The 12,458-nt window shown below is 44.8% G+C and overlaps 1 long non-coding RNA gene and 1 gene segment (V, D, J or C); both read left to right on the forward strand.

Annotated features, from left to right (window-relative positions):
• Positions 1-4,183: 4,183 nt before the first annotated feature.
• On the forward strand, positions 4,184-6,519 carry LOC308460943 (Ig gamma chain C region-like). The segment is given in 2 exons: positions 4,184-4,526; positions 6,179-6,519.
• Positions 6,520-9,610: 3,091 nt separating this feature from the next.
• On the forward strand, positions 9,611-11,778 carry LOC308460245. Its single transcript, XR_013978520.1, has 2 exons — positions 9,611-10,279; positions 11,096-11,778. It is a non-coding gene; the product is annotated as an uncharacterized lncRNA (long non-coding RNA).
• The last annotated feature ends 680 nt before the right edge of the window (positions 11,779-12,458 follow it).

Below are 12,458 nucleotides of genomic sequence, written 5' to 3' on the forward strand. Positions count from 1 at the left end.
ACCTTTACCTTTATGGATGAACTTGAGCATGTCCCAATGTCTTTCAGGTTAATGTGCTGCCTCAATAATGTTTGTGATAGAGGCAACCAGGCCCCTTTAAGGCTCTTCCTGTTAGCACTGGCTCCAAGAGCAAAGGATTTGCTTCTAGTATCATTAAGATCTTAATAGAAATTGTGACAGGCCTCCTTACTGGACTGAAAGAGGTCTGGGAGATAACTTAATTCACAACTTAATTCTAAGAAGAATCGCACCCGAGGCATCACACAAGCTTTGCACAGGCCCAAATATTTCTTCTTGTACTTCTCTGGCGATCACTCGTAGCCGAGTAAGATTGTCTTCCATAAACACAGTTTTATCAGTGAGTCCGTAAGTGACTGTGGAGGCCAATTCTGGATCCACACGTCCTTCCACAGTGGGGACATTGCTTTCCGGGTGGGAGTTGATCATGGTGAGGATTTGCCAAGCGTGCCTTCCTCTTAGCACATTTCTCCCTTTCATCCTGACTTCAAGCGTCTTCAAAGCTTGTGATACCTTTGGTAAAGGCTGTTCTCCAGTTGGAGCACTCACAGGCCAGTGTTTCCCAATTGTCATTGTTTACACTACATTTTTTTAGATTTGCCTTGAGAGAGTCTTTAAATCTCTTCTGTTGACCACCAGCATTACACTTTCCATTTTTGAGTTGGTATGGATGTGGTGCTAGAGACACTTATTACCACTTACTATGTTGTGATGAGGGCAGGAATGAGACAATGATATCGTGTAACCCACACTCAGCCCATGGAACACACATTTGCTGGACAGCATATCTTCAACATGTCTTTTGCTCTCCTTAATTGCAGCAAGTGCCACAGCCCCGACAGTCTTCCCATTGCCTCCCTGTAGCCAAGACTCCTCTACTGCCTCCCAGGTCTCCATAGGTTGTCTGGTCTCTGGCTACTTTCCTGAACCGGTCACAGTACAGTGGAATTTGGGAGCCATCTCCAGCGGCATCCGAACCTTCCCTGCACTATTGGATTCATCCAGTGGCCACTACACTCTCACCAGCCAGCTCACCATCCCAACCAGCACCTGGGAATCGGAGAAGTTCCAATGCAATGTCACACATGCAGCTACCGGCTTCACAGCCAACAAAGACATTGAGCGTGAGTCTTTCTGGGCTTTGGTTATCTGCTTGCTTTTTAACTCTCAAATGGGCAATCAATGCGGTTAAAGAAAATAAAGTAAATTACTTGGGTGGAGAGAGAGGGGCAATAGATGCAATATTTTTGGGTAGTATTATTGTCTCAGTCCAAGGCACATTAAGCATGGCAGGCACCACCAAAAAGAAAAAATGTCTCTGCCCAACAAGGCTTACAAATGAAATATAGGGGTTGGAGTGGAGAGAACGAGTTTGGAATCCTCCATTCACTACCAACAATGGTATAAGAAAAAGTCAGGTTGCAGCATTTCGGATTTCAGTTGTCAGCGGCAAGTTGGAGCATCATCCAGCAGCAACTTTTTGGAATATATTTCAAGGTTAGATCGATTTAGAGGGATTTGTGGCCATTTATAGATAATTCTTTTTTGGAGCAATGTTACCAAAACACAAAACATACGCACACAGTGTTTGCTGCTAATGGCATTCACGACCCCTCATTTTAATTCCTTATATGAGTTGTCAACCTGCAGAACCAGTGAAATGAATTAAGTTCTGGGGTGGTTGGCTGTTCCTACGGCCCACACACTTGTAATGTTGGAAGGAATGGTTAGGATTGATCACCCTGTGCCATCCTTTGTGCTGAAGCAGGCAAGGCAAAACATGATACCTACAGGGGGGAGGCAAGCTTTGAATAGGGATATAGAGTGGGGGGAAAGTGCCTTGATATGAAGGTGAGGCTGTTCATAACTTTGGGATCAGCATGTCAAAAGGTGGGGAGGATGATAACAGGAGAACCAAAAGAGGCGAATTGCAGATGAACTAGTAGCTACTTAGACCTCAAAGCTTACGTGGAGAGGGAAATAGGTGGCAAAGTGAAGATCACTAAGACATAGGGAAGGGGGAGAGATCACAAACAAATGGTATTAATTCCCCTCACATGTGGATGGGAGAGAATATCAGTTCAGTTAAGATTTAAATATGAATCAACCTAATTCACAACAAAACTTGAATGAAAACACAGCCATCTTTCAAATTCACACTTATCCGAATTTTGCAAAGCAGTTCTCCAGCCAAGTAGTGTGTACAAAAATGCATCTACTAGGGAAAGATGTGCACAAAAATGGATATATTAGTATAAATAACATATAAAAAAGCATTATATCAGGAGCACTGCTTAGCAAAAATGTTTATATTAGGCAAGATGTAAAAACAGCATGTTAGGAAAAAAATAGATTAAAATGCAGATGAATTTTCATAAGTACTTATTTTAGAAATATTTGTATAGAGATACGGAGAATGGGGGGGTGGGGGACTGAGAGAAATCAAAATTGACAAGTTAACCCATCCCTGCCTTCCCATAACTTATACCCCTCCAGACTCTCCTGCGAAACCAGCAGTGGTCCCAGAAGTCCGCCTGCTCCATTCCTCCTGTGATCCCAGGCATGCCACCATTGAGCTGCTCTGCATTATCTCCAGCTTCTACCCCAGCAGGGTGACGATAGAGTGGCTAGTGGGTGGGCAACCTGGGTTGCTATCCTCGGTCACAGCACCACCCAGGAAGGATGCCCACGGATACACCTTCAGTACCACAAGCACAGTCAATGTTAGCAAAGAAGACTGGCAGGCTGGGAATACCTACCACTGCCAGGTGTTCCACGAAGCAACCCAAACCAAATTGAAAAGCAAAGCCAAGATATGTGAAGGTAGGAAAGGTTGACTGAGCTGGCACTTGTGTTTTCCTCTGTTTTGGTGGGCATGGACTGGAATGCAAGGGGGAGGATGACAACAGCTTCGAGGTTACAGAGGGTCCTCTCAGGGGCTAAGCATTTCAAGATAGTGTCCTTCCTAATTCATACACACACAGACAGACAGACAGACAGACACACAGTGGTAACTCGGTTTGGGAACTTAATCCGTTCCGGAAGTCCGTTCTTAAACCGAAACCGTTCTTAAACCGAGGCGCACTTCGCCTAATCAGGCCTCCCGCCACCGGTGCCCTTCCACTGTTTGGCTTCCGTTCTTAGACCGAGGTAAAGTTCTCAAAACGGGACACTACTTCAGGTTTTGCGGAGTTCATAAACCGAATCATTCATAATCGCTCCCCACATCAAATGGGGGGTGGGGTTTGTGTGGTTGCGCACAGCCCCCCCCCATCCTACGCGGCTTGCTAAAATACAACCTGGCTTTGCCCCCTCCCACACTGGATACGTGGAGGTTCCTGCCCACACAATAGAGGGTGGGACTTACCTGGGAGTCCTCTTAAACCAAGGTACCACTCTCTCTCTCTCTCTCTCTCTCTCTCTCTCTGTGTGTGTGTGTGTGTGTGTGTGTGTACATATACATACATACATACATACATACATATGCGCTGCTTTCTATTATGGCCCATTGAAATAAACCTTTTCCCATTGACTGCAGTGTACACATGACCTTAATAGTAGAGTAGTTATTTTCCATTTCTACTGGAAGCAGGACTCAGGGAAGACATAGTGCAGGGGACATCAGAGTGCCGCAAATGTCCATGAAAAGTCTTGGCAAATATGCTATCCTCTTCAGGGGGTTGGGGTCAGAGGACATTTTCCATCCTCTACAACATGTAGTTTGACTCAATGGTGTAAACCTTCTCCTGGATAGAACAATGAATCATAGAATCATAGAATCATAGAGTTGGAATAGACCACAAGGGCCATCGAGTCCAACCCCCTGCCAAGCAGGAAACAATGTAGTCTTGATAGCAGAAACTGATGTTGTAGAAGAGGGTGATAGGGAACTGTTTGTTCCTGCTCATTATTCACAATGGAATATGGAGGGTGACAGGGAACTATTTTTATTTTATTTTTTGCTTGGTTACTGACAATGGAATATGGAGCTTTTATTGATTCTCGGACACCCAAGGGCACCAAATGCCAGCTTCTTTCCTTTAATACATGTACCAGGTGTGGAGTTATTGATTCCTTTTACTCTGAAGCAAGGAATGCCCTTCTTAACAGGATGCATGCAAGCCCCTAAAACAGCAGGGAAGGGAGGGGCGGTTGGAGAAGTAACATGACGTTTGTATCCCCAGATAATACTGATTGCCCCTCCGCTGGCATTAGCGTGCGAATCATGCCCCCAACCGCAAAAGACTTGTACATAAACAGAGACCCTACGCTCACCTGTGTGGTGGAAAATCTGGAAAATGCAGATGGGCTGAAAGTCACCTGGTCACGGGCAAATTCAGGACCTGTGAGCCCAGGTTTATTGGAAGTGAAAGAAGAGCTTAATGGAAAGTACACCGCGACCAGCTCCCTCCCTGTCACAACGTGGCTGCAGGGTGAGGAATTCACCTGCAAGGTGGAATATCCAGGCTTGGCTGTTCCCATCACTAAGACCATTGCCAAGACAACAGGTAAGGGGGGGAACAGAGTTGGTCTCCCATCATGGGGCTGGTTTCCTTGTGTTCCAGCAGGAAAGAGAATACTTAAACACACAGCACCACTTGGCTCATCTGTGATTTACATTGCGGACACACTTTGCAATCTCACACAGTCTGGTGGGGCTATTGTGCAGGTTTGCACAATCATTCCACACTTGTCTCTGCTCACAGGTTTTTATGGTGCTTGAGAAACCTGCAATGCATGCTTTTTATCAGAAGGCAACACTGGGACTATTTCAATCTCCAGCTAAGGATCCTTCTAACCCCTGAATCTGTCTATTGATAGGTAGATGAAGGATTGAGCCGGTTCTGTTGAGGGCAGTTCATTATCCTTGCCCTGGTGGCCTAATCCATACATTTAAGGAGGTACCTGGAAAGAACAATGTGGGAACTTGAGCATACCAATACTTTCTCAGGAAAGACTGGGATTCTCTGTGTTATGGGCCCCCTGTGTATATCTGTTAAGAGAAAGTAGACTGTGTAAAATCTCTGCTATCTTGGTTTGGTACCTTATGTATTCATCCAACTCGAAGAAGCCCAACCCATGTTGCACTTCTTCCTACCCAGGTCCACGTGCACAAGAGCTTCAGCTAAATGCATTCTAGCTTGTTAATGTTGTCGCTGAGGATTTACTCTGTCTACTGTACTTGAAACTGTTTTTCAAGCCATTTGGCAGATAATAATCAGCACTCCTGTCCAAACCACAAGCCCCAGGATTCTCTTGGGGAGAAGCCATGACATTCAAATTGTAACAGGAATTGCAATATGGATAGATTAATTTCTAAAACTTTGTTTGCTATGCTATTTATGAATGTGAATGCCACCAGAGAAGGCGGAGCTGTTCATTTATTTATTTATTTGTACATACATACATACATACACACATACATACATACAGGTTTCCCCAGCCACTCTGGGCAGCTCCCAACAGAATATTAAAACACAATAAAACATCAAACATTAAAAACTTCCCTAAACAGGGCTGCCTTCAGATGTCTTCTAAAAGACAGTTGTTTATTTCCTTGACATCTGATGGAAGAACGTTCCACAGGGCGGGTGCCACCACCAAGAAGGCCCTCTGCCTGCTCCCGTCCCTTGCAACTTCACTTCTCACAGGGAGGAAACCACCAGAAGGCCCTCGGCGCTGGACCTCAGTGTCTGGGCAGAACAATGGGGGTGGAGACGCTCCTTCAGGTATACTGGGCCGGGGCCCTTTATGGCTATCAAGGTCAGCACCAACACTTTGAATTGTGCCCAGAAGCAGGGTGCCTGTGTATATCATGGAGACAAGCAGTGCTTTTTTTCTAGAAAAATAAGTGCCATTACTCACCATTAAGTGATTACAGTTAAGTGCCATACTTTTTAAAGACAAAACAGAAGGTGCTGGTACTGTGTACCCTTGAATACCCCCCCTGGGGGGGGCGGGAGAGCACTGTTTCCTGACCAGAAAGAAGAGCACAGGTAGACTCTGGGGAAATCCTCGTCAGTTTCAGATAATATGACGGGCCTTTTGGGATCATTATTGGGAATGTATTGCGGCATCCACTAAATGGTTCTAATCTTAATCACTGCTGGCACATCTTTTCTCTCATACATTCCCCCCCCCCATCACCCCCCCCCCAAAGGCAACATAAAGGCTCCCAAGGTCTTCCTCTTCTCCCCACACAACGAGGAAATCCGTGCTCGGCCACCAATGCTGACGCTCACCTGCCTGGTGACAGGATTCACCCCAAAAGAAGTTTCTATCCAGTGGCTGAAGAATAACAATGCCATGCCTGAAGATCACCATGTCAACACGCCAGTCATGAAGGACAAGAGCAACAACTCCCACTTCATCTACAGCAAGCTGACAATCCCATTCTCTGACTGGAACAATGGAACCCCTTTCACTTGCATAGTTTACCACGAAGCCCTCCCTATGAAGTTCACCCAGAGGACCGTGGAGAAAACCCAGGGTAAAAAATGATGGCCATGCCTCCTATGGCACTGTAACCTCTTCAGCCTCTCCCGGATTTTCCTCTAGCATTGTCAGATAAACCTGTGTAAAGGTCTTCCATGCATGCATGCATGTTTGGCCTATGGCTGAATAAAAGAGAACTAACTCAGATATATCCCATGTTGTGCTCACTTGCAGGAGAATCGATGACTGGTGTGGGGTGGGTGGGTTCTGGAAAGCAAGGAGAGAATGGATTTATTAAGTGGGTCTTCATGATATTGGAAGCAAAATGTATTCGCCATTATCAGAGCTATGCCATGGGGAGCGGGGAGGTTGCAAAGGTCTGATGTCAGTATATGTGTAGTTTTACTGCTCATAACAGGCCTCTGATATGTGCCAGAAGTGAGAGGGTTTTGGTCCAAAGACACCCAGTGAGCTTCATCTAGATCAGCGGTTCTCAACCTGTGGGTCCCCAGATGTTGTTGGACTACAACTCCCATCATCCCTGAGCTCTGGCCTTGCTAGCTAGGGATGATGGGAATTGTAGTCCAACAACATCTGGGGACCCACAGGTTGAGAAAGGCTGATCTAGATAAATGGTGATTTGAATCTGGGTCAAATTCCACTGGGCTCAAGTCCAATATCCTGTCATCTGCTCCACACTGGCTTCCCTCTGTACATGTCTATACACAGGAAGCTGCTCTCTTTTTAATGTCTGGTGCTGAAAACAGCTGCTATAACATTGAAGAGGAATATTTATGTATCCTCCTCTCCCACGAAGATTCTGTTGCAGATTCCCCTCAACCTCTCCCATCACAACCACCAGCAGCTCCATCCTTTTGTCAACTGTTACCAGGCCTCTGTCCCTCAATGGTTCAAACTAGTCAATTGCGGCAGAGCTGTGGAGTTCACTGCAGGCCCAGAAACAGTATTATAACTCAGTGTTCCATGTATTAGAAGCTGATAGATAACATTACAGCAGGAAAAGAAGCTGTGGAGGACAGTGTAAACAAGCAAAACTGAAGCAGCAGCAGAGCAAGGGGACCAGAAAGTCAAGAAGGTCCAAGATGCTAACAAGGCTTGGGTGGCTCAAATAGAAGCAACAGATTTAGAAATGGGAGCATGTTTGGGAACACACACACACAAACACAAGCACAAACACAAACCAAGGGAGTAAAAATAAAAAGGCTGGGGAAATGAGCAAAATGTCTTTCTAAATTTGCCACAGTCCCAAAAAATCAAGGCCCAAGCCTCATATTCTAATTTTGCCTTCTTGATATGAATATGTATTCTGCCCATTGCAGATGATAGGTGGGAAATTATTTTACGTTGCCCTTCTCTTCTTCTGTCTTCCTGTTTGGGACATATCTTATAAGATGAAAAAGCTGGCTTTTATTGAGTCAGCTTTCCTTCTCAGCCTAATGCTGGTCACTCTGACCAGCTCCAGCTCTTCAAACTCTACGTAATGTTTTCATGAATCCCTTTAAAAGAAACCGAGACAAAATCATGAATGACAGTACTAATTACAGATATTGGCTGTATCCAATGTTAGCCTTACTCACAGCAGACCCACTGGAATTAATGAATAAGACTACCACTTGTCCATTAATTTCAATAGCTCTACTCTGAGTAGGACTAGCATTGGCTACCATCTGTGCAAGGTATGTTCTCTGCTACAAGGACAGAGATATCTGTATGGAGCTGGAAGTACAGGAGCAGGCGAGGCATCCTGGGGAAAGATAGTTCAACAGAGAGCAGGAGTAAGGGAGTCATAGGGCCAGAAAGTAGCCAGCAGTCATCTGGTGCAACAGTCATGCACACTCACCATCGACAATATATAGCTTTCCTTCATATCAACTCACATTGTCCAGATTATTCATCTCAGGGAGGCAGCAGAAGAAACTAAGAAAATGCACCACACCTGCATTGCCTGAGAGCAAAGAATAGTCTGTAAGAGCCAGACTAAATGCGAGAACAGGGACAAGGAGCAGCCACAGGGAAGCCACAGGACTAAATACCTGGGTCCTTACAAAATTTATCCCTCAAAGTGGCTGTTAACTATTAAAAAAAAACCAAGTGACAGTTAGCATCCCACCTGTGAAATTAATAATTATGATAATGATGATAGCAATTATTATTATTATTATTAATAATAATAATAATAATAGACCCTAAATCTGGTTGGGATGGGTGAGCAAACTGAGCCAAGCTTTGGATAGATTGGCGAATAGGTCAGATGGATGAGGAGCCATGAGAGAAAATCAAATTCACTGAATATTCAGGACATATTTTTGGATTGGCCTTATATTGAGGGTGGGGTGTGAGAGATAATATGTTAGAGAAGGCGCTTTGACCCAATCATGACATGCAGGTATACAATGGGGGGTATTTTTTCTCCTCACAGAGATAGTCTGGGATCACCTCAGAACCACCCAGTCAAACACATACACACAAAAAGATAAGCTGCCTCAAAATCTCTTGACATTTTGAGCAGTGATCTTAAAAATCGGGGGGGGGGGGGATAGGATTTCTAAGCACACTTGGGCCCAGCAGCCCAAATCTCCACTCAAACACTCTTGCCCCAGTTATAGGTAGGTAGCCGTGTTGGTCTGCTGTAGTTGAAATAAAATTTAAAAAATCCTTCCATTAGCACCTTAGAGCCCAACGAAGTTTGTTATTGGTATGAGCTTTTGTGTGCATGCACACTTCTTCAGATACCTTGCACACGAAAGCTCATACCAATAACAAACTTAGTTGGGCTCTAAGGTGCTACTGGAAGGATTCTGTTTGTTTGTTTTGACTCTTGGCCCAATTATGCTGCAATGCTGTGGCCTCAGCTACCTGCACATGAAATGAACACAACTCCCTACCCACACCTACTCGCTGGTTACTCCATAATTCGATGTTAACAGGCGGCCTGCTTTGCGTACTGGCTAGTGTTCGTTTGCGGTGGTTAGAAGACCGGATTCAAAGCCCCCATCAACTATGATGCTCACTGTGTGGCCTTTCTGTATGTCCCTCAGAAAATAAGGAGAGAGAGAGGCTGAAGTTACTCTGAAGAACTAGGCACAAACATTACCTGGGGTGAACAGGCTGGGTTACCAAAACTCTAACACCAAGCCTCTATTTCAAAATTCAGATGATATTTATTGTTATGTAGGCCATAGATGATTTTGCAGATGTGCAGTTCATGCGTCATAGGTTTTGTAGTCCATGTTAGACTGTAAGAATAAGAAGAAATATAAGAATAGTACATCGGTACTACTGAGTAGAACCTATGAGTCAGAATAACTCTAAGTGAAGTGTCCATGCATGCTAATACCTGACACTTCCTGCCATATTACTAAGGACAAGGGAGACTTGGCAAACAAATGGGAGCAGATAGAATCTAATGGGGAAAGTGGATTTTTAAATGGCAACCCATAGCCTGGCATAAGGTCAGGAATTACCTGACCAATGCACTATGATAGAATTCCCACCCTGTAGGTTTCATACATTTCTATCTGCAATTACAGTCAAATTTCGGAACAGGTAGCTTTGAGATTTCTGTAGCCTATGTTGATTACAAAGGGTATAGACATTAGTGGTGGGTGAAGCTTGGGAATGTTTTATGGTGAATACAGGGATTGACGTCTCTCTCTCTCCCTTCACAGAGGTGACTGTTTCAACAATGAATGATTACAGCGATGAGAAAGAGGAGGAACTGGACCGCCTGTGGCGAACCATCTTCATTTTCTTTGTTCTCTTCCTCCTCAGTGTTTGTTATAGTGCCACCATTACACTGTTCAAAGTGAGTAGAGGGGAAGGGGTATTATATATCGACATTTGCATTTAAATGGTGGAGGAAGGGAGGCAGCATAAACACATCAGGGATAGAAAGACGAGAAAAGACAAAGGGATAATGCTGAGATGTTTGTACTGTTAGTTGTAAATTACTGAATGGTTCTGTAGAAGAATGAGCCTATAACATGACACGTATACTGTGTCAAACAGTCCATTCAATATCCCATTAAAATCAGAACGGGATGAGGAAAAATATTTGACTTGTTGGTTGGAAATACAAGTTAAGAGTAATGGGATGGGGAAAGATGGCAAGGAATGGTTTTATGGTACAATGCCCAAAGGCCATAGTTCTTCATATGGAATTTGCTCCTGCGAGAGGTAGTGATGTTCATCAACTTGGAAGGCTTTAAAAGACAAATTCATGGAAAATAAGGTTATCATTGGCTACTAACTGCAATGGATATGTTCTCCCTCCATTGTTAAAGGCAGTGTAGCTCTGAGTACCAGTTGCTAGGAATCACAAGTGAATAGAGCACTGCTGGGCTCAAATCCTGTTTGTGGGGCTCCTATGGAAATCGGGTTGGCCGCTGTGAGAATAGGAGGCTGGGCTCCCTTTGACTTGATGCAGCAAGACTCTTCCTATTATTCTTCTGTCATGTTCTTATGTGTTAGTGGTTTATAAATAAACACATAAATATACCTTGCAAACTGTGACTGGAAAGGGAAGGGAACTAAGAACAAGTAGATCTTGCATGTTTTTCTTCTTCTGTACTCATTCCTGCTGTATGTCTTCCTTTATCCCCACTCTCACTACTTCCCACAGGTAAAATGGCTCTTCTCCACTGTGATGCTCCTGAAGAAGCAGTCGTTGGGCCCTGACTATAAGAACGTTAGCCAAAGAGTGGACTAGAAACATTTTCCTGGGAACTCTTTCCTTCACCTCTTGGGGTGCAAAGACATAGTCGCTGGCTGGATTTAGGGCTCCTTCTCCAGTGTGAACGCCCTAATCTTCTCTCTTTCGGCCTCTTCTCCTCCTTGCCAGGTGGAGATGAAGCCCTTCTACTGGTCCTTTAAACATGTCTTCCACAGTGACTGTCAAGAAGAGTGTGGTGTTTTCCAATGTAACTGAACTGTACAGCTTTGTATTTTACGTACTACTTGGTAAATGTTCTGTAGGGGGGATTTTTTTGTACTATATAAGGTAAGGTGTGCACAAAGGGAGAGGGAGGGAAGGAATGCTGGTATGTTTTTGTGCTGATTTGTTGAAGGTGGAGTGTGACAGTTAGAACGTGTGTGTGTGTGTGTGTGTGTGTATGTGTGTGTTGGGATTTTGGAGAGGGATAGTGAAGGGTGGCTGGTTTGGGAGCTGAGGAGCAATGGGTAGAATGGGCAGGGCAGGCTATTAATAGAAGTATAAATACATAATATAAAATATCCAGACTCTCATTGTATAAGTACCTGTCAACATCGAGCTTTTACTACCGTAATAAAGTTTTGGTTTGTTCACACCACGTCTCATGTTTGGCTAAGCTATCAAGGCTGGGACAAAGGGATATTAGTATTGATAAGGTGGCAACAGAATACTATTTTCTGGGAGAATGCCTTAGGCATTGAAAGCCCAGAGCTCATAACCCTATAAGGCACATAGGAACCCAGCGGTTGGTGGGGGTGAGAAATCCTTTACCAATCAAAAGGGAAACAAAACTAAAGTACCCTCTTTCTCTTAAGTGGTGGGCTGGGGCTGGGGAGGGTACAGCAAAGAGGAACCAGCTCTCCCACCCAGCCTATGATTTATAAAGTTTGGAGGCAGATGCACAAGCCTTGAGAAAGGAGCTTTGGCATGTCAACTCTGGCTGGGTTCAAAGGGTAAAGGTAAAGGGACCCCTGACCATTAGGTCCAGTCGTGGCCGACTCTGGGGTTGCGGCACTCATCTCGCTTTATTGGCCAAGGGAGCCAGCGTACAGCTTCCAGGTCATGTGGCCAGCATGACTAAGCCGCTTCTGGCGAACCAGAGCAGTGCACGAAAATGCCGTTTACCTTCCTGCCAAAGCGGTACCTGTTTATCTACTTGCACTTTGATGTGCTTTCGAACTGCTAGGTTGGCAGGAGCTGGGACCGAGCAATGGGAGCTCACCCCGTCGCAGGGATTCAAACCGCTGACCTTCTTATCGGCAAGCCCTAGGCT

Source organism: Podarcis pityusensis, assembly GCF_964106645.2.
Source record: "Podarcis pityusensis genome assembly, chromosome: 13".
NCBI classification, from domain to species: domain Eukaryota; kingdom Metazoa; phylum Chordata; class Lepidosauria; order Squamata; family Lacertidae; genus Podarcis; species Podarcis pityusensis.